This window comes from Oncorhynchus tshawytscha, unplaced genomic scaffold (genome assembly GCF_018296145.1).
Source record: "Oncorhynchus tshawytscha isolate Ot180627B unplaced genomic scaffold, Otsh_v2.0 Un_contig_1763_pilon_pilon, whole genome shotgun sequence".
Classification (NCBI taxonomy): domain Eukaryota; kingdom Metazoa; phylum Chordata; class Actinopteri; order Salmoniformes; family Salmonidae; genus Oncorhynchus; species Oncorhynchus tshawytscha.
In genome coordinates, this window is record NW_024609008.1 from 52315 (window position 1) to 76206 (window position 23892).

A 23892-nucleotide genomic window follows, 5' to 3' on the forward strand; every position below is an offset into this window, starting at 1 on the left:
GAACACTCTTCTACTGGTCCTGAGAAATGCCTTTACATGCCTTTATAACTGCCCCTTTCTCTTTCTTGCTCACACACACACACACACACACACACACACACACACACACACACACACACACACACACACACACACACACACACACACACACACACACACACACACACACACACACACACACACACACACACACACACACACACACACACACACACACACACACACACACACACACACACACACACACCCACATGCTCACATACACCCACACTCTCACACACACGCTATTGCAAGGACGTATGCACACATGGATGCACACAGGCATACACACATGCACACAAACGTATTCTTCCCTCTTTACATAATCCTTCTGTGATCCCTAGCTTTAGTCTTTGCTATTGTAGCATTTACAATGTCAAATAACCCTGCTGGTAGTCACATAGATAGTTGTCATGTAAAAAAAGGTATATTTATTTCTAATATAATTTTTCAGTTGACGGGCTCTCTCCGTCTGGTTCACGGTGCTGAACAAGGCTTTTGTATCTGCTCTGTGTGAAGTCTGTAACATATCAAAGAGGTTTGTGTGTGGTGTGTGCCGTTTTAATACATCAATGTGTTTTGCTGAGAAACATCAAGGCCAAATGACAGAACATTTACTATTGAAAGCACTATTTTCATGTTTATATTACACTGTACCAATAGAGCCATGCTTTGGTTTCAGATGGTCTGTTAACCTGCATGTTGGAGCTGTCGCTGACAGACAAGCCTGTCTTTGAAGATCCTTCAGATTAGAATATCTCACACACAGAAATGTAGCTGCCTTTCACATATAAACATGACTGCGATATCTGAATGCTGACAGTGTATATGAGAGGGTTTACAGAGAAAACATTGAAAATTAAGACCAAAGTAACTCTCCAGTGTGCAGTAACTATAACATCCTTTTCTCAGAGCAGTCTTCTTGTAGCCTGGCTGACACGCAGGCCCACGTGGTACACAGTGAGAGGAGAGCTTGTGGTACGTACAAGAGCGTTAGCCAGGGAAGTCTTCTTTCCCCACCAAGGGGCTGATGTACCCCACCTAGGGGCTGATGTACCCCACCTAGGGGCTGATGTATCCCACCTAGGGGCTGATGTACCCCACCTAGGGGCTGATGTACCCCACCTAGGGGCTGATGTACCCCACCTAGGGGCTGATGTACCCCACCTAGAGGCTGATGTACCCCACCTAGGGGCTGATGTACCCCACCTAGGGGCTGATGTACCCCTCCTAGGGGGGCTAGGGGCTGATGTACCCCACCTAGGGGCTGATGTATCCCCCCACCCAGGGGCTGATGTATCCCACCTAGGGGCTGATGTACCCCACCTAGTGGCTGATGTATCCCACCTAGGGGCTGATGTACCCCACTAGTGGCTGAGTGGCTGATGTATCCCACCTAGGGGCTGATGTACCCCACCTAGGGGCTGATGTATCCCACCTAGGGGCTGATGTACCCCACCTAGGGGCTGATGTATCCCACCTAGGGGCTGATGTATCCGACCAAGGGGCTGATGTATCCAACCAAGGGGCTGATGTATCCCACCTAGGGGCTGATGTACCCCACCTAGGGGCTGATGTACCCCTCCTAGGGGCTGATGTACCCCACCTAGGGGCTGATGTATCCCACCTAGGGGCTGATGTATCCCACCTAGGGGCTGATGTATCCGACCAAGGGGCTGATGTATCCGACCAAGGGGCTGATGTATCCCACCTAGGGGCTGATGTATCCCACCTAGGGGCTGATGTACCCCACCTAGGGACTGATGTATCCCACCTAGGGGCTGATGTATCCCACCTAGGGGCTGATGTATCCCACCTAGGGGCTGATGTATCCCACCTAGGGGCTGATGTATCCCACCTAGGGGCTGATGTATCCCACCTAGGGGCTGATGTACCCCACCTTGGGGCTGATGTATCCGACCTAGAGCAATCCTGGGTGGGATACAGCATACACTAAGATGTCATTCTATGAAAGAGTTGGATACTGACCCTGAGTCAGTTGCTAGGGGGATTTGTATATTAATAACTGGCTCACGTATCTGCTTAAACAGCACTGAACCACCATACATGTCCTTTTGTAGCAGTGATGGATTTCTGGTGTTGTTGTTCACTGGTTATGATGAGTTAACTTTGTAATGTGTGTGTTGAATACCAAACATTTTGTACTGTTTTCCTGTTCACATGCCTGTGCTGGATGTATTACTTCAGATTTACCAATGATATTAAGTATTGATATTTAAATGGCTGTGTCTTTTCATATAAGTGAATATATTCTGTAAGCAGTCATGTTTATTGCTGGAAAAATCATGACATGCAACATTTACATTTCAAACTGAGATAGAGATGACATTGAGTGAGCAGAAATGAATGATCAATAGAAAACACACCATACTGTTGTAGAGTCCAGTAATATATTACAGACTAAAGAAATGTATTATTAAGTTAACATCTACAATATAAAATGTACATGTACATACATGGTTACAAATCACACAAAGATACAGAACCATATTAATGTACAATGAGTATATGAAAAAGAAGGGAAAAAAAACAGTAGATCAGAGTTAAACATTTGTCAAAACCAGTTCAGGGACTGTTGTTGTGGACAGGTGACTGGTAAGCGGTCCCTCAGGCATGAGAACGATGGGTTTGATAAATACTGCTGTGTAACAAAGTTTATGTCACGACTTCCTTGTTCGGGCGGCGTTCGTCGGTCGACGTCACCGGTCTTCTAGCCATCGCCGCTCAACCTTTCATTTTCCATTTGTTTTGTCTTGTTTTCCCACACACCTGGTTCACATTCCCTCATCAGACTGAATGTATATTACCCTCTGTTCCTCCCATGTCTGTGTGTGGAAGTGTTTGTTGTTACGTGTATGTGCACGTCAGGCTGGTTTGCGCCGGATTATATCAACCCGTATTTGTTTCTTCTTCTTAGTGCTGTGTGTTTGTTCGCCGTAATAAAGGGCTCCGTTTCCTACAGTGCTGCTCTCCTGCGCCTGACTTCCCTGCAGCCAGTTACGCTACAGTTTAAATTGACAAAATTACAAAATAACATCTCTTAACATAGAGTATTGCAAATATACTAGATTTATAACATGCTGATCCAAACATTTATCCTAGTGTTTATCATTATCCAGTAACTTCTACCCATAACCTTTACATTACTAATATTAAACATTAAGTCATTGTACTGTTGGGTTAGTTAAAGGTGCATATCAAATAGGCTATGACAGAGAAGAGAAAATACATTGAGACAAAAAACATAAACATTCTTTATGATTATCTAATTAGCCTGCAAATCCCAGATTGACTGTGCTCTTAGACAGGCTTTTCTTGATCAGGCAGTTGTTGTTGCTGCATTGGTGCTGCTGGGCAATTTCTCGTCCTCAGAGACATCTGCAAAGAAGCATTTTATTTTTTATTTTATTTCACCTTTATTTAACCAGGTAGGCTAGTTGAGAACAAGTTCTCATTTGCAACTGCGACCTGGCCAAGATAAAGCAAAGCAGTTTGACACATACAACACAGATTTACACATGGAATAAACAAACAAACATACAGTCAATAATACAGTAGAAAAATCTATATACAGCATGTGCAAATTAGGTAAGAAAAGAGAGGTAAGGCAATAAGTAGACAATTGTGGCAAAGTAATTACAATATAGCAATTAAACACTGGAATGGTATATGTGCAGAAGACGAATGTGCAAGTAGAGATACTGGGGTGCAAAGAAGCAAGATAAATAAATAAATAAATAAATACAGTATGGGGATGAGGTAGTTGGATGGGCTGTTTACAGATGGACTATGTACAGGTGCAGTGATCTGTGAGCTGCTCTGACAGCTGGTGCTTAAAGCTAGTGAGGGAGATATGAGTCTCCAGCTTCAGTATTTTTTGCAGTTCGTTCCAGTCATTGGCAGCAGAGAACTGGAAGGAAAGGCGGCCAAAGGAGGAATTGGCTTTGGGGGTGACCAGTGAGATATACCTGCTGGAGTACGTGCTATGGATGGGTGCTGCTATGGTAACCAGTGAGCTGAGATAAGGCGGGGCTTTACCTAGCAGAGACTTGTAGATGACCTGGAGCCAGTGGGTTTGGTGAAGAGTATGAAGCGAGGGCCAGCCAACGAGAGTGTACAGGTCGCAGTGGTGGGTAGTATATGGGGCTTTGGTGACAAAAAGGATGGTACTGTGATAGACTGCATCCAATTTGTTGAATAGAGTGTTGGAGGCTATTTTGTAAATGACATCGCCGAAGTCGAGGATCGGTAGGAGTGTCAGTTTTACAAGGGTATGTTTGGCAGCATGAGTGAAGGATGCTTTGTTGCGAAATAGGAAGCCGATTCTAGATAACATTTTGGATTGGAGATGCTTAATGTGAGTCTGGAAGGAGAGTTTACAGTCTAACCAGACACCTAGGTATTTGTAGTTGTCCACGTATTCTAAGTCAGAGCCCTCCAGAGTAGTGATGTTGGACGGACGGGCAGGTGCAGGCAGTGATCGGTTGAAGAGCATGCATTTAGTTTTACTTGCATTTAAGAGCAGTTGGAGGCCACGGAAGGAGAGTTGTATGGCATTGAAGCTTGTCTGGAGGTTAGTTAACACAGTGTCTAAAGAAGTATACAGAATGATGTCGTCTGTGTAGTGGTGGATCAGAGAATCACCAGCAGCAAGAGCGACATCATTGATGTATACAGAGAAGAGAGTCGGCCTGAGAATTGAACCCTGTGTGTGTGTGTTGAAACTATACTTTCAGTTCCTGTTGATACTATGTTTCAGTCTTACTTCTGCTAGCACATTGTAGCAATAGGAGGAAGAAGGATTGGGAAACTAACTGCAAATAACAATAAGCTGAACTCCGCCTAGCAGAGACATCTTTGTAATAGCAACTATTAATTATGAGCTTATATGGTATTAAAGATAAGGGACATCACCCTGGGCGGGGTGATCCTCAGTAGGGGATAAAAAGGGAAAACACCATATTTTGTGTTGAGTGTCTAGCTTGCAAATTACTGTAAGTGTATACTCCAGGTTGCAATCCTTATTAAACAAACTAACCTCTGATCAAAGAAGTGTCCTGTGGTCACTTGTGTGCACATAGGGCAGAATTCCATTACAATTCTCTGCCTAAATGACTACAGACCCGTAGCACTCACGTCTGTAACCATGAAGTTCTTTGAAAGGCTGGCCATGGATCACATTAACACCAATTATCCCAGAAACCCTAGATACACTCCAATTTGCATACAGCCCCAACAGATCCACAGATGATGCAATCTCCATTGCACTCCACACTGCCCTTTCCCACCTGGACAGAAGGAACACCTATGTGAGAATGCTATTCATTGACTACAGCTCAGCGTTCAACACCATAGTGCCCTCAAAGCTCATCAATAAGCTAAGGGCCCTGGGACTAAACACCTCCCTCTGCAACTGGATCCTAAACTTCCTGACGGGCCAACCACAGGTGGTAAGGGTAGGTAACAACACATCCGCCACACTGATCCTCAACAGGAGTGCTTGCTCACTCCCCTCCTGTACTCCCTGTTCACTCATGACTGCATGGCCAGGTATGACTCCAACACCATCATTAAGTTTGCTGATGACACAACATTGGTAGGCCTGATCACCTACAAAGACGAGACAGCCAATAGGGAGGAGGTCAGAGACCTGGCCGTGTGGTGCCAGGACAACAACTTCAAGACAAAGGAGATGATTATGGACTACAGGAAAAGGAGGACCGAGCACGCCCCCATTATCATCGATGGGGCTGAAGTGGAGCAGTCTGAGAGCTTCAAGGTCCTTGGTGTCCACATCACCAACAAATTATCATGGTCCAAACACACCAAGACAGTCTTGAACAGGGCACGACAAAGATTATTCCCCCTCAGGAGACTGAAAATATTTGGCATGGGCCCTCAGGTCCTCAAAAGGTTCTACAGCTGCATCATCGAGAGCATCCTGACTGGTTGCATCACTGCCTGGTACGGCAATTGCTCAGCCTCCAACCGCAAGGCACTAGAGAGGGTAGTGCGTACGGCCCAGTACATCACTGGGGCCAAGGTCCTGCCATCCAGGACCTCTATACCAGTTGGTGTCAGAGGAAGGCCCTAAAAATGGTCAAAGACTCCATCTACCCTAGTCATAGACTGTTCTCTCTGTTACCGCACAGCAAGCGGTACCGGAGCGTCAAGTCTAGTTCCAAAAGACTTCTTAATAGCTTCTACCCCCAAGCCATAAGACTCCTGAACAGCTAATCAAATGGCTACCCAGACTATTTGCATCCCCCCCTTTTTTCCCTGCTGCTACTCTCTGTTTATCTATGCGTAGTCACTTTAACTCTACCGACATGTACAGATTACTTGTAGTTTTTCATGTTGTTTGTCTGTCATTTTTGTAATGACTTGGTGCTGCCTATCTTGGCCAGGACGCTCTTGAAAAAGATATTTTAAATCTCAATGAGCCCTTCCTGGTTAAATAAAGGTTTAATAATAATTTAATAAAATATTACCTCAATTACCTCGACTAACTGGTGCCCCCACACATTAACTCTGTACCCCCTGTATATAGCCTCGCAATTGCTATTTAACTGCTGCTCTTTAATTACTTGTTACTTTTATTCTTGTGTTTTTTACTTAACACTTATTTTTCTTGAAACTGCATTGTTGGTAAGGGCTTGTACGTAAGCATGTGTTGTGTTGCTACCATGTTGTTGTCATGTTGTGTTGCTACCATGCTGTGTTGTTTTTCTGCCTTGTTATGTTGTTGTCTTTAGGTCTCTCTTTATGTAGTGTTGTGTCTCTCTTGTTGTGATGTGTGTTTTGTTCTATATTTATATTGTATTATTATTATTATTATTTTTATCCTAGGCCCCCGTCCCCACAGGAGGCCTTTTGCCTTTTGGCATCATCTTTCGCATCATTGTAAATAAGAATATTGTTCTTAACTGACTTGCCTAGTTAAATAAAGGTCATATAAAATAAATAAATAAATAAAACATTTAATTGTAAGGTCTACCTGTTGTATTCGGTGCAAATGACAAATAAAGTTTGATTTGATTTAGTATATTCCTCACCGTGAAAACAGTTGATGGGACTGGAAAACTGGTCATTTAGCTAATAATCATTGGTAGTGATTGGCGAAACCATTCTACTTAAATACTTCATGGCCAAATCAACTAAAATCCACTGAAATCAACTCAATATTCAGTTTGACCTTACTTAAAGGTGATTTGGCCATTTTAAAAAGGTTGTTTATATTTAGAACAGATTTGTAATATCTGTAAAACATCACTCAGTCATTCTGCTACTAATTCAAGCTAACCTAATTCATGCTGCCACTTATTTGAAAGAAAGAAATCTCTTACATTACTTTTCCTTATCTCATTTACAGTAATGTTAGCATTCAATTATCACCTTACAAGATCTGAATCAAAACCCTTGGTAAACCCTCGTTTAATATCATTTATTTTAATGATGCTACTTATTTAAAGCCATTTTAGGCATTTCTAAGCAGTTTCAGAAACCTATTTCATGAGGAAATTGAAATGACCAATTAATTGTCTTTCCTGTAAATGAGCCCACACTGATCAACTAAGAGTTTACCGTGAAATGTTTGGAAAGTTCAAACAAACATATGCTGATACTTTACCTCAAAGGCAATCTTCTACAAATGTATTCTGTGCTACTTACTCACCTCTCTACAGCACACAAACATACTGAACAATGTATATGGTGTTGGATAAAGGAGTACAACAGGATGGGTGTTGCCGCTCTTTGACTTGTTCTGACTGGTTTTCATATTCAAGCTACAAAAAAACACCTCAGTGTGGTACTTAACCCTAATTTCCCCTCTATAAAATAGAATGACCTTGCTCAGTATATTACTGTGATTGAACAATAGTGCTTAAACTCATTTAAACTAAGAACAAATCCTGTTGTACAATAACTTTGGCTTTATTCAGCTACATCATTTCTTGGCTGTAACATGTTCATGTAAAAAATGTCATGTTTCAAGCTAATGGTTTTAGCAGCAATTTTTTTTCTGATCATTTAAGAAAACAGCTTTCTTGCATCTTTTATTGAGTGTTTTTAAACGTAATAATAATGTGTTGCCAAAACTGGAAGTTATTTTGCAGTTTTCTACTTCGGTAGGGAAAGAAATGACATGATACAAGACAATTATAACACACCGGCACCATTCGAGATAGTATATTAAAATAGTTATCATACTGTATCTGTAAATAGTGTTCTAAATACACGGGTAATAAGAAGTTCTGACTGGCAGATGTGGAAATTAGTGCAGAAACTTTGGAGGCCACTTTCTCAAATTTAAGTATGCAGTTAGTTGTGTATTAACATTCAGAGGGATAAAGTCCACAGACAAATGTTGAAATACAAGAGAAGATAAACATGAAACTGGACATGAAGTTATGAGGATGTAGAAGTGAACGTAGTTTTTACAAACACAATATAATAACACACTTTTCATAACTTAACAAGAAGAAGTGAACCTTTGGGATCAACATTTTCAATACAGTGTTTATTTCCAGTCTTGTGAAATGTTGAGCATGAACAACATTTCCCTTAACAACAGTTACAAACATACAGTACCTACTGTAAGACATATAATAACAAAGAAACAAGTGGTTTCAAGTAAAGAGTCACATCCTAATGTATGTACTAATCAGTCACATACAGTACTGTAAGACTAACAAAGAAACAAGTGGTTTCAAGTAAAAGTCACATCCTAATGTATATAATCAGTCACAACAGTACCTAGTAAGACATATAATAACAAAGAAACAAGTGGTTTCAAGTAAAGAGTCACTAATGTATGTACCTACTGTAAGACAATGTATGTACTAATCACTAATCAGTCACATACAGTACCTACTGTAAGACATATAATAACAAAGAAACAAGTGGTTTCAAGTAAAGTAAGACATATAATAACAAAGAAACATAAGTAAAGAGTCACTCCTAATGTATGTACTAATCAGTCACATACAGTACCTACTGTAAGACATATAATAACAAAGAAACAAGGGGTTTATAAAATAACAAAGAAACAAGTGGTTTCAAGTAAAGAGTCACATCCTAATGTATGTACTAATCAGTCACATACAGTACCTACTGTAAGACATATAATAACAAAGAAACAAGTGGTTTCAAGTAAAGAGTCACATCCTAATGTATGTACTAATCAGTCACATACAGTACCTACTGTAAGACATATAATAACAAAGAAACAAGTGGTTTCAAGTAAAGAGTCACTCCTAATGTATGTACTAATCAGTCACATACAGTACCTACTGTAAGACATATAATAACAAAGAAACAAGTGGTTTCAAGTAAAGAGTCACATCCTAATGTATGTACTAATCAGTCACATACAGTACCTACTGTAAGACATATAATAACAAAGAAACAAGTGGTTTCAAGTAAAGAGTCACTCCTAATGTATGTACTAATCAGTCCTCCTCACCTTTAAACTCTGTCATAGCTAAATACAGTAGACCAAAACACTGTTTTTACAGTCATGTTGGAATAATGGAGCACCTACTGTGTGGGGAGCACCAGTTTAGGCTAGTTCTCTGTCACAACTGAATTCAACATTATTTGGTTGGGTTTATTTGTTCATAAAAAGTGTGAATTTATCTAAAGAATCTAAGGTCCAGTCACTCAGGTGGGTTTTAATATTTAATGTCATTATTAACTGGGCGTAGAGAATATTAAAAACATGTATGTGTTTCATAAAAGTGGAACCACAGTGGATAGAAAATTAATCGACCTCCTCATTCTGAGACCACACCTAAGCACAGTTGTCTATTTAAATACTTGTCTTTTCACAGACTTAAACCCTTTTGAAGGCTTTATACAGAAACACAGGTGTTTTTGAATGATTCCCCATTCAAGAGCATTGGTGGAAGTTTTGGGGATATTGGTTTCTCAATGGGTCAGTGTAGTTTCACATTTCAATCTGCTCTCTCCACAAAGGTTACATGCGAGCATATTCAGAAAATGACATGATCTAAATTTGCTTCCCCTTGAGTTTGTTTAAATAATTTCTCCATGGACAGTCTGGTTCTCTATCTGACATACTACTCTTATTAATACTGTCAGAGATAGTTGTATTGAGAGAGAGAGAGAGAGAGAGAGAGAGAGAGAGAGAGAGGGCCCATTCTGGCTCTAACCAGAATAGGTATCATCAAGGCAGAAAAACTTGTTCAGGTGTGTTGGACCGGAAAGTTAGTGAATTCTTAAACTGTCTATGGTCGATTGACGCACCGGTGCGTTAACCTAATGATTTTTTTAAAAATCCCATCAAAATCCATCAGTTTAAGCTGGAGATATGTCTCAATCCACCACTTCTGCATCTGCGGTGAAAGGTGTCAGAGCTAGAGAGATGTTTGTCAGACCATGAGACATCCTGAAAATCTGTTTTCCTGAAAACATCTGTAGTGTCAGAACATTTTAGCCTACAGAGTATTATGACCACTCTATGGAAAGGGGAGACTCTAACAATACGTTTTGCTCTATGACCCTCACAAGTGTCACAGGACTCATCTATAGGTAACCGGTACCGGTTTAAAAATACACAAATGGAAGAATGAAGGTAGACGTCTTTTGGGTGATAAATCCTAAAGAACATTCCAGAGCATGAGTTAATGTTTCTGTTCTATATGGTACCAGAGAGAGATGGTTCCAGTTTGGAGTCGGAGGGACAGACACGGGTCATTTGATAGTAAAGAAATTAACCACCACATTTGGCGACGAGGATGTGATGTGAATCTTCACTTGGTGAACGCTCCTGACAACATAGGTAAATCGTGCACGAGGGATCCCTCATACTTGGGATCTCAGGGAGACCCCACTTTGGGAACGAAGCAGATGGACCCACCTTTGATCTAAGAGACAGTGAGCCGAGTGGATACCACATCTCAAACTTAGTTTTTTTAAAAGAAAGAGGTGAGCGAACTACACGTAAGTAAGCAGTTCACTGTAAGGTCTACACCTGTTGTATCTGGCGCATGTGGCTAATAAACTTTGATGTGATTTGTAAAGCTCACCGTCATTAGACTCTGGAGCAGTGGAAACACACTCTCTGGGGTGATGAATCATGCTTCACCATTTGGCAGTCCGACGGACAAATCTGGGTTTGGTGGATGCCAGGAGAACTCTACCTGCCCCAATGCATAGTGCCAACTGTAAAGTTTGGTGGAGGAGGAATAAAGGTCTGGGGCTGTTTTTCATGTTTCGGGCTAGGCCCCTTTGTTGCAGTGAAGGGTAATCTTAATGTTGCAGCATACAATGACATTCTAGACGATTCTGTATTTCCAACTTCGTGGCAAAAGTTTTGGGAAGGCCCTTTCCTGTTTCAGCATGACAATGCCCCTGTGCACAAAGCGAGGTTCAGAAATGGTTTGTCGAGATCAGTGTGGAAGAACTTGACTGGCCTGCACAGAGCTCTGACCTTGACCCCATCGAACACCTTTGGGAGGAATTGGAACGCCAACTGAGAGCCAGGCCTAATTGCCCAACATCAGTGCCCAACCTCATTACATGCAACTTTTAGTTTATCTTTTCTCTTAAAAGATTCATGATTGTACTCGTTTTTTTTCTCTCCTGCACATGCACTTTTCATTTGTCTTTCAATTCTCATCATATGGTTTTGTCTTTTTCTTTTGCAATATATATATATATTTTAATAACTAAATGTTGGGATTACATTCATACAACACCTCTATGACTTTTAAGACTTTTAAATCAAAGTACTTTAGGATCCAGGGGAGAACACACCTGTCCTTTTTATTGCAGCAACAGCTCAAATGTACTATTGTACTTTCACCTTTGGATCATATTTATCCTGTCAATGTACTTTTCCATAACTGTTTTCTTATGGCTAATGGTGAAATCATAGGTGAAGGAGTCCCCCCAGCTCAGGCCACTGATGAATGGGATTTGAGCGGGAAGAGAGTGAGGGGAAGAATATAAACTGGACTGAAAGGGAGAGCCTCCACTCTTAACACGTTCTACCAAGTTAGCTAGCTATAGTGAGCCATAGTGTTTATTGTTTTGAACTGCCCTGCTAACCTTCTTTAGCCTGTATTAAGAGGGCAATAAAACCCTGTTGTCTGGTTCAACTTGATCTGCCATCTGCTTGTTCTCCTAGTTAACCAACTGAGGAGTACACCCAGTAATTCCACACTATGATAAGTAGTATTTACTTGGTTCTTCTGGATGAAAATACATTGTAAAGGATGTATAACCATGTAAGTAAAGTATTGCCAACTGTACAGCAGTGTGATAATCTTCATTTGTGAGCTGATTCCGAGCAGAGAAACCAGTACACCTAAAAGTATAGCACATACATTGCGTCGTGTACAGGTCATAAACTAACACATCATGTCAAACACTACATGGTGCATCTCCTTAGACCCAGATGTATCTCAGTAGTATTTGTTGTGTGCCAGTATGATAGTTGTGCATCAGTAGCCTCTGAAACATTAGAAACCTGTCCAGTCGTCTGACATACCACTGATCCCCACACAACCACACACACTGACCACGTTTTGGCCACCTTTTACTTTCACTCTCGATTCTGCTAAATCAAAAGTGTAGGATCAATTGTTATGGAGAATACACTTGTATCCTTCCCAGAAACAAGGGCTGGGGGGTAATGCAATAACTTTTCCTGCAAGCACTAACATTATAGAGCAGCAGTAAATAACAATAGTGGGGCTATATACAGGGGGTACCTGTACAGAGTTAATGTGTCAAAGTGCGGGGGCACCGGTGTCCAGACAACATTACATTCATGAAACATTATCGAGGATAAAAACTCAATAAACCCTGAACGCTGCTTTTCATTGTGGTCCTCTTAGACTGTGAGATGGCAAGTTGGCAAGATTGACCCATCATACTCAATGCAATTAAAAACAACAAGAGTATGATCAATTACAAATCTACATAACAAGTTACATCAATATCAACAGCACAGAAGTGCTCGCTTAAGTCTGATCAGCAGCCAACAAGCAGATTCTATCTCAGTTTGTTATACAATTAGTCCCTCCAGGATTTAGCGGGAAAAAAGTGATTTCTTCCACCAAAAATGCTTCATTTTGCGGCAGCTTTTCTGAAATTCTGCTAAACATTTTGCAATTATCTTTCACATTAATCTCGTATAAAGCAATAACAAGTCATATGTGCTCAGTTTTAGGACTATTTTAAGCAGAATACATAATACAAAAACAATTAACATTTAAAGTGCTCAATTTTGTTAATTGTCCAGAACAAACAGTTCTTTTTCTGAACAAAAAAATGTGTGGAAGCTAGCTCAGAGTTCCAACAACAGGCATTCCTCCGTATTCAAAAAGATTAAACTAGGACAAAAGAAACACCTGGGGTCCAATCTGCAATTAAGACACATTATATCTCAAGTTCATCTTCCATGAAAACAATTAGAGACAAAGTGCTCTTTTGTGCTGTTTCTTTTTCTTGAACAAGCACAGTTATTTTTCTGAACATAACAAGAGGTGGGGGGTGACCAAGGGCCTAGCTCATCTAGGCCTATATCTCAATGTAATGATCCATTTCATCCTCCCTATCCTCCTCCTTATCAATTCCTCCACTGCGGAGTCGTTGGTAGTGGTACATGAAGACCAAGGCTCGTATGTTGTTGTTAGAGGTTTATCGCCTACAGCTGGACAACACAAGCTTGTAGATACTGTTGCTTCGCTCAGCATCAGCAGAGTTTGAGACGGCATCTTTGTAGTGTTTGGTCAGAATGTTCAGCACAGGAAGTCTCTCTTGAAGTCCATCCCAGAAGATATCCAAATCCACCACCCCACTCAATGTGGCTCTCAGTGGTGCTGGTCCTACATTGGTGAAGTAGGCATCGGGTTCATCTCTCGGTACCTTACTGAAGCCTGGAATAGCCGTGAAGCTGGACACGCAATGTGACGTGGATCAAACACCCTAACTTCTTGGAGGAACTCCATGGCAGGCTGACCATCTGACATGTACTTTGTAAGTTTTTCCTCTGCATTGCTGTATGAAACAAGAGTTTGATTTTCACAGCAAAGGGCAAGTCATCAACTGTGTCAAAGCAGTATGAACAAGCCTCATACTTTAGTTCTTTGTTGGCTACAATGTTCATCTGCAAGTCCTCTAAATACTGAAAGATCTTTGTTGTCACGGGGCGTCTGCTCTAGAAGATGTTGAGAAGCTGCAGGATGACTTTGCACTTGTCTGTCATGATGTTCCGCTGAACCTGCTCTTTGACTCTCATGGAGATTCTCTACAGACTGTGGTGCACTTTGGCCGCACACCTGTGAGTGACAAGGAATAAAAAAGAGGAACATAGGAAATATTACTTATATTCACTGTGAAATTACATCTCGTCTTTCTGCATAATTACAATGATATAAATGACAATGACTTAAGCAATTGTAAGACGTACAGTTGAAGTCGGATGTTTACATACACTTAGGTTGTAGTCATTAAAACTTGTTTTTCAACCACTCCACAAATGTATTGTTAACAAACTATAGTTTTGGCAAGTCGGTTAGGACATCTCCTTTGTGCATGACACAAGTCATTTTTTCCAACAATTGTTTACAGACAGATTATTTCACTTATAATTCACTTTATCACAATTCCAGTCAGTCAGAAGTTTACATACACTAAGTTGACTGTGCCTTTCAGCTTGGAAAATTCCAGAAAATGATGTCATGGCTTTAGAAGCTTCTGATAGGCTAATTGGCATAATTTGAGTCAATTGGAGGTGTACCTGTCGATGTATTTCAAGGCCTACCTTCAAACTCAGTGCCTCTTTGCTTGACATTATGGGAAAATCAAAAGAAATCAACCAAGACCTCAGAAAAAAATGGTGACCTCAAGCATACTTCCAAAAGTTGTGGCAAAATGGCTTAAGGACAACAAAGTCAAGGTATTGGAGTGGCCATCACAAAGCCCTGACCTCAATCCTATAGAAAATTTGGGGGCAGAACTGAAAAAGTGTGTGCGAGTGGTACTGCACTGCTGAGAACCATGAGTTCCAGCATCTTGCACATGAATTGGGATCCATAGTTGCTCTCTTCCGTCCTGCCAGTTTGGTGGTGAGGAAGGTAAGGTATCTTATCTTGCGTGCCCCTGCCTGGTAAAACATCTGCGAAAAACTTAGCATGAATGCGTTCAGCTGATCAAAAGGTTAGCGGAAAGCACTCCCTATCAGATTCATGATGTGAGCCATGCATGTTATGTGCAGAGAGTTGGGGAACAATGACTGAAGTGCAGTTTTGTAGGCTTTCATGTACGCAGCATTGTCTGTGTCAAAGACAATGAATTCGTCATCATTGGAGATATTGTAGTCTTGTAGACATTTGACAAACCGCCATGGAAACTGTTGAATGGTTGCACTGCTCCAGAAACACTGTCTCTGCAAGGTAGGCAAGAATTCTCCCAGAGGTATCCTTTTCAAGTGGTGCGATAAGGATGTTTAGTAGACATCTTACTTCAACATCTGGAGTTTCATCAAAGATGATTGTCACTGGCTTCCCTGCAAGATGTTGCTTGAGTTCTTCCTTCACCTTCAAGTAGACATCTCCCAAGTTTTCCTGTAACTGGTGATACCCAGGGATGGCACTTCCATTGATGACTTTCTCCTTCAGAAACTGCCTCATTGAGGGGTGATCACTTTTGAAACAGGGCATGTTGACTGCTGTGCAAGTGCGTACCCAATCTTCACAAATCTGAAAAATAACTATTGCCCCAATTCATTAGATAAAATATATCCGTGTGTCATAATCCACTCACACATTCACTCTCACACATCTCTCCATCAGGCATGGGGCTTGCTATCAACACGAGATGCACCTCCCATTCCCACTCACACTGTCTCTCTCTCCAAAAAAAAACAAATAGATTCAAAGCTGATCAATCGATTTCAATTTGAGGATCAATATTCCTTTCGCATAAAATAGAGTATTGTGGTTGATATGTGCTTTTAAAAAAGTATTACCATTTATAAAACAAAATCCAGACAGATGGTGCTTTCGGGATCCGTATGAAGTTTAACAGAGAGTTTAAAACGATAAAGCTGACAAATTGCACTCAGTGCTCTGAGCAGCGCTCTCCATAGACAGACTGGGAGAGTTCCACCTACCCTACTAAGGTTAGCGGAGTAAAAGTTTGAGTAAAACGTAAACCTTGATTCTTTCAGCGCTTGCCACAGTCTTCCCTGCTACCACTTCAGTCATGGTGATCTGCCGCTGCTGTGGGAACTGTTCTGACATTCTCACATGGTTTGCTGATTTGAAGTGACTGTTGATTGTCGACTTTCTATTGTGTTCTAGCACAATCATCTTCGCACGTGAATACGCTGGCAGGACAGTGTGAAAAACTTTCTTGATGTGTAGTTGGATTTTTTAAAAATATATATACAGTGCCTTGCGAAAGTATTCGGCCCCCTTGAACTTTGCGACCTTTTGCCACATTTCAGGCTTCAAACATAAAGATATAAAACTGTATTTTTTTGTGAAGAATCAACAACAAGTGGGACACAATCATGAAGTGGAACGACATTTATTGGATATTTCAAACTTTTTAACAAATCAAAAACTGAAAAATTGGCCGTGCAAAATTATTCAGCCCCCTTAAGTTAATACTTTGTAGCGCCACCTTTTGCTGCGATTACAGCTGTAAGTCGCTTGGGGTATGTCTCTATCAGTTTTGCACATCGAGAGACTGAAATGTTTTCCCATTCCTCCTTGCAAAACAGCTCGAGCTCAGTGAGGTTGGATGGAGAGCATTTGTGAACAGCAGTTTTCAGTTCTTTCCACAGATTCTCGATTGGATTCAGGTCTGGACTTTGACTTGGCCATTCTAACACCTGGATATGTTTATTTTTGAACCATTCCATTGTAGATTTTGCTTTATGTTTTGGATCATTGTCTTGTTGGAAGGCAAATCTCCGTCCCAGTCTCAGGTCTTTTGCAGAATCCACCAGGTTTTCTTCCAGAATGGTCCTGTATTTGGCTCCATCCATCTTCCCATCAATTTTATCCATCTTCCCTGTCCCTGCTGAAGAAAAGCAGGCCCAAACCATGATGCTGCCACCACCATGTTTGACAGTGGGGATGGTGTGTTCAGGGTGATGAGCTGTGTTGCTTTTACGCCAAACATAACATTTTGCATTGTTGCCAAAAAGTTCAATTTTGGTTTCATCTGACCAGAGCACCTTCTTCCACATGTTTGGTGTGTCTCCCAGGTGGCTTGTGGCAAACTTTAAACGACACTTTTTTATGGATATCTTTAAGAAATGGCTTTCTTCTTGCCACTCTTCCATAAAGGCCAGATTTGTGCAATATACAACTGATTGTTGTCCTATGGACAGAGTCTCCCACCTCAGCTGTAGATCTCTGCAGTTCATCCAGAGTGATCATGGGCCTCTTGGCTGCATCTCTGATCAGTCTTCTCCTTGTATGAGCTGAAAGTTTAGAGGGACGGCCAGGTCTTGGTAGATTTGCAGTGGTCTGATACTCCTTCCATTTCAATATTATCGCTTGCACAGTGCTCCTTGGGATGTTTAAAGCTTGCGAAATCTTTTGTATCCAAATCCGGCTTTAAACTTCTTCACAACAGTATCTCGGACCTGCCTGGTGTGTTCCTTGTTCTTCATGATGCTCTCTGCGCTTTTAACGGACCTCTGAGACTATCACAGTGCAGGTGCATTTATACGGAGACTTGATTACACACAGGTGGATTGTATTTATCATCATTAGTCATTTAGGTCAACATTGGATCATTCAGAGATCCTCACTGAACTTCTGGAGAGAGTTTGCTGCACTGAAAGTAAAGGGGCTGAATAATTTTGCACGCCCAATTTTTCAGTTTTTGATTTGTTAAAAAAGTTTGAAATATCCAATAAATCCAACAAAAAAATACAGTTTTATATCTTTATGTTTGAAGCCTGAAATGTGGCAAAAGGTCGCAAAGTTCAAGGGGGCCGAATACTTTCGCAAGGCACTGTATATATATATATATAAAAAAAAATATAAAAAAACGTGTAGTTGGATTAGGCCTTTTTTCACGGTAACAGTGCAGTAATTGGTCAAAATTACGAACCCGCTTTTGATTGGACATTTTTATGCACTAAAAGTGTGGGGATTGGTAAAAATGGTGTTCTCTCGCATAATATGCGCTGATTGGTTGATTTTGCATTGAATTATGCGATCGCAGAATCCTGAAGGGACTGTACAATGCAAAGAGGGATTTGGTTTTAAAGTTCTGTCATTCAGAAGTGTTTGATCTAATACATTCTGGAAAATGTATTTTTATTCTGCTATTTAGTAATGGGGGCAATTGACCATTTTATTTTAAATAATCCCACAGCATTTACTCGGGGGTGTGAAGACATTACGCATAATCATATTTTTATTTGTAATTCATTTGAAAAAAAATCTACATTTTTCTGATATTTTCGATTGAATTTTAAGGCATCAAAATGTGAAGACTGTTCAAAAGTGTGTAGACTTTCATGAGGTATATGCATCTGACTGTACGTAATCATAATCACACACAGCATTTAGCCTCTGAGTTGCGCACTTATCATGGGCGAGCCGTGGGGCACGTGACTGGACAAAAGCCTCCTCAAATCGAACAGTAATCTGTGCCGCTCGTTCATGTCGTCAACAAGGCAGCATTGTGCATTGTACAGAAATATACATCTCTTCCATGACATATGTTTACATTTTAAACTAGTTTTCATTGGGAATGCAGATAAAGCATTTTTTTAATCAAAAGCTATTTCCTTTGCATGTGAATACACAGAATCATACTCGTCACTCCACATGCTTAATTACGTCACTTTTGTTTTGAGCCGACATCGCCATGGGCTTTGAACTGTGAACCTGACTCACTCCCGGGAGGCAGCCCGGTTCCAAAACAGTTGCAATCAACTTTCACCCAGTGCAAAACACAGCTACCCAGGCAACCTCTCACTAACACACACACCATTACCTTGGTAGATGTCATTGGGTTGAAGCATTGGGAAATATTACTGTTTTAGTTTTCTACCTCTCCTGCACTTGTACATTTCTTTTGTCCTTTAATTCTCATCTTCATATTGTATTATCTTTTTCATGTGCAAATTATTCAATAAAATACAGACCGAACTGTTGACACAATTGGCTGACAATATGTCTTCTATACTTCACATCACTTACTGTCTCCTATAGTTCACATCGCTTACTGTCTCCTATAGTTCACATAACCTACTGGTTCCTGTACTTCACATCTCTTACTGTCTCCTATACTTCACATCTGTTACTGTCTCCTATACTTCACATCTCTGACTGTCTTCTATAATTCACATCAACTACTGTCTCCTATACTTCACATCTCTTACTGTCTCCTATACTTCACATCTCTTACTGTCTCCTATACTTCACATCTCTTACTGTCTCCTATACTTCACATCTCTTACTGTCTCCTGTAATTCATATCACCTACTGTCTCCTATCTTCACATATCTTACTGTCTCCTATAATTCACATCACCAGCTCTCTCCTATACTTCACATATTGTACTGTCTCCTATACTTCACATCTCTTACTGTCTTCTAAACTTCACATCTCTTACTGTCTCCTGTAATTCATATCACCTACTGTCTCCTTTCTTCACATATCTTACTGTCTCCTATAATTCACATCACCAGCTCTCTCCTATACTTCACATCTTGTACTGTCTTTTATACTTCAAATATCTTACTGTCTCCTATACTTCACATCTCTTACTGCCTCCTTTACGTCAAATCTCTGACTGGCTCCCGTACTTCACATCTCTGACTGTCTCCTTTATTTCACATCCCTGACTTGCTCCTGTACTTCACATCTCTGACTGTCTCCTTTATGTCACATCTCTGACTGGCTCCTGTACTTCACATCTCTGACTGTCTCCTTTATGTCACATCTCTGACTGGCTCCTATACTTCACATCTTGACTGTTTCCTATACTTCACATCTCTGACTGTTTCCTATACTTCACATCTTGACTGTTTCCTATACTTCACATCTCTGACTGTTTCCTATACTTAACATCTCTGACTGTTTCCTATACTTCACATCTCTTACTATCTTCTATAATTCACATCAACTACTGTGTTTTATACTTCACATCTCTTACAGTCTCCTATACTTCTGTCGTGTCTTTACTATCATTAAATTGAAGACTTAAAGTTTTTATCAAAGATTCTCTGTAATTAGTATTACGCGATCAACTGATTAATCGTGTAACTGTAATTAACTAGGATGTCAGGGCACTAAGAAAAAATATTCAGATTACAAAGTTATCATTTCCTAAAATAACTTTTCAGATATTTTATCTGATCAATTAGTCTTCGAATTAATGAATTATTTACTTTACCTCACGTTAGTCTCATTCCAAACATCGTAAATTGTTGGTTATCTGCACGAACCCAGTCTTCACTATGAGTCATCCATACATCAATTGTCTTAAATCATTTATTTATTACTAACTAAGTAATTCACAGAAATGCATAGACAAACAAGGTAAATGAGGTTACAAGAAATGACAGGGGAATGTGCCCTAGTGGGCTAAACCGGCATCGCGGCTTGTTAGACAAAAGGGGAAATGGGGGTCGACGAAGAAGTCACTACAGAGTGATAATTATATCAATTGAAATGCTAATCCTTTGCACATGAACGCTCACTCATTCGGGAACAATTGCAATCAATTTTTATATTTACGCTCAGTGTGTCGTCTTGATCGCTGGTGAAAAGTTTGTTTATTTTGGAGAGTTTTGTCCTCTCTCTCTCTCTCTCTCTCTCTCTCTCTGTCTTGGTTAGAGGGGATAGTTCAAAGTGACATTCATTAATTTATTATAGAATGATGTTTCGGGGTTGTCGTTCAATGATACCGAATTCCTAGCTGCAGACTAGTAATTAATATCAAACACTTGTTCTTCTTCTGTCGGTATCGATAGTCTAAGAGTGTAACCACGTGGTATGGTTGAAAAGATTCAGCAATGGTCTACAACCCTTGTCCTCTCCTAATGGAGAAAAACATGGTCTGGTGATAATTTTTCAAAGTCGGGTTTTATTCGGAATTGCAGAAAAGGGGCTGTCCCAGGACACCTGACCCTGGGCTCAGGGGCGGTCATTTGATTTAGTTAACTCCAATTCCCTTTTTGAGTCCAAAATCACATTGTAAAATTGTGTTAACAGTATCATACTCACTCATTAATCTTATACAACAATTAGATGTAAACCTCATATCTGAGACTATTATATAAACAGCGTTATGGTAATGTGGCCACACCGTCTCCCATTAGCTTCCCCAAGTTGTAACAAACGGACCAGTTCATAGCTGGATTCTTCACCGATCTTCTATACTTTCTCCGGGAACATGAAATTTGTTCGGACCTCGAGTTCTGTGAGGTGGAAGAAATTCTCCTGTTCTCTATGAACATTTACTCTCTCTATACTGTGTGTCCATGAGGAGAACCTCAGGAATTTACGACGTCTCTCTGACCACAGCAGCCTAGTTGAAGGAGGAAAGGGGGAGGCAGGGAGGGGGGGATGGGGCTCGCCACACCCAAAGAGGGCAACGTCATGACACTTCACATCTCTTACTATCTCCTATACTTCACATCTCTTACCATCTCCTATACTTCACATCTCTTACTATCTTCTATAATTCACATCAACTACTGTGTTTTATACTTCACATCTCTTACTGTCTCTTATACTTCACATCTCTTACGGTCTCTTATACTTCACATCTCTTACTGTCTCCAATTTTTCACATTTATTTTTCACACTTTGGTACAGAAAGACCCCTGAGGACAGAGTGAGGTGCTTAGGGGTAGCAGGGTAGCCTAGTGGATAGAGCGTTGGGCTAATAACTGAAAGGTTGCAAGTTCCAATCCCTGAGCTGCCATGGTACAAATCTGTCGATCTGCTCCTGAACAAGGCAGGTAACCCACTGTTCCTAAGCTGTCATTGAAAATTAGAATTTGTTCTTAACTGACTTGCATAGGTAATAAAGGTTAAATAAATAAATTAGACATCCTGAAGAAGCAGAACTCCCTTGGATAACAGGTTCCTCACTCCATTATCCCTGATGTTTCTATCAGCCTATGTTCAGCCCCCCTCTAATCTCCCTCTGATGGTGCTGTCCAATTCTCTCTGTCCAGGGCACATACCACCCAATGGATTGTTAAATACAGTATGTTATACTGTATAATTCCATAGATGTTTATACTATTATGAACAGTTGATATATTCCTCAGGTTTGAACACTGCTGTGCAGTCTTTTGCTAAGATAATTACTGCATAATTGCTGCTAGCTAGCTACAGTTGAAGTCGGAAGTTTACATACACCTTAGCCAAATACATTTAAACTCAGTTTTTCACAATTCCTGACATTTAATCCTAGTAAATATTCCCTGTTTTAGGTCAAAACTTGCCAAAACTATAGTTTGTTAACAAGAAATTTGAGGAGTGGTTGAAAAACGAGTTTAATTGACTGCAACATTTGTCTCTAAAAACAGAAAGAAATCATTATATTTTAAGAATGTGAAATGTCTGAATCAATAGTAGAGATAATGATTTATTTTCTTCTATTATTTCTTTCATCACATTCCCAGTGGGTCGGAAGTTTACATACACTCAATTAGTATTTGGTAGCATTGCCTTTAAATTGTTTAACTTGGGTCAAACATTCCGGGTAGCCTTCCACAAGCTTCCCACAATAAGTTGGGTGAATTTTGGCCCATTCCTCCTGGCAGAGCTGGTGTAACTGAGTCAGGTTTGTAGGCCTCCTTGCTCGTACAAGATTTTTCAGTTCTGCCCACACATTTTCTATAGGATTGAGGTCAGGGCTTTGTGATGGCCACTCCAATACCTTGACTTTATTGTCCTTAAGCCATTTTGCCACAACTTTGGAAGTATGCTTGGGGTCATTGTCCATTTGGAAGACCCATTTGTGACCAAACTTTAACTTCCTGACTGAGGTCTTGAGATGTTGCTTCAATATGTACACATAATTTTCTCGCCTCATGATGCCATCTATTTTGTGAAGTGCACCAGTCCCTCCTGCAGCAATGCACCCCTACAACTTGATGCTGCCACCCCCGTGCTTTACGGTTGGAATGTTCATCGGCTTGCAAGCCTCCCCCTTTTTCCTCCAAACATAACAATGGTCATTATGGCCAAACAGTTCTATTGTTGTTTCATCAGACCAGATGACATTTCTCCAAAAAGTACAATCTTTTTCACCATGTGCAGTTGCAAACCGTAGTCTGGCTTTTTTATGGCGGTTTAGGAGCAGTGGGTTCTTCTTTGCTAAGCGGCCTTCGATATAGGACTCGTTTTACTGTGGATATAGATACTTTTGTACCTGTTAACTCCAGCATCTTCACAAGGTCCTTTGGTGTTGTTCTGGGATTGATTTGCACTTTTCTCACCAAATTACGTTAATCTCTAGGAGACAGAACGCGTCTCCTTCCTAAGTGGTATGATGGCTGCGGGGTCCCATGGTGTTTAAACTTGGGTACATTGTTTGTACAGATGAACGTGGTACCTTCAGGCGTTTGGAAATTGCTCCCAAGGATGAACCAGTCTTGTGGAGGTCTCCAATTTTTTTTCTGAGGTCTTGGCTGATTTCTTTTGATTTCCCAATGATGTCAAGCAAAGAGGCACTGAGTTTGAATGTAGGCTTTGAAATACATCCACAAATACACCTCCAATTGATTCAAATGATGTCAATTAGCCTATCAGAAGCTTCTAAAGCCATGACAGAATTTTCTGGATTTGTACAAGCTGTTTA

At 40.6% G+C, this 23892-nt stretch overlaps 1 long non-coding RNA gene across 1 annotated transcript; it reads right to left on the reverse strand.

The window, feature by feature from the left end:
* Nucleotides 1-2310: 2310 nt before the first annotated feature.
* LOC121844112 lies at nucleotides 2311-7743 on the reverse strand. Its single transcript, XR_006081850.1, has 2 exons — nucleotides 7691-7743; nucleotides 2311-3438 (listed from the first exon to the last, which is right to left on the reverse strand). It is a non-coding gene; the product is annotated as an uncharacterized LOC121844112 (long non-coding RNA).
* Nucleotides 7744-23892: the final 16149 nt, after the last annotated feature.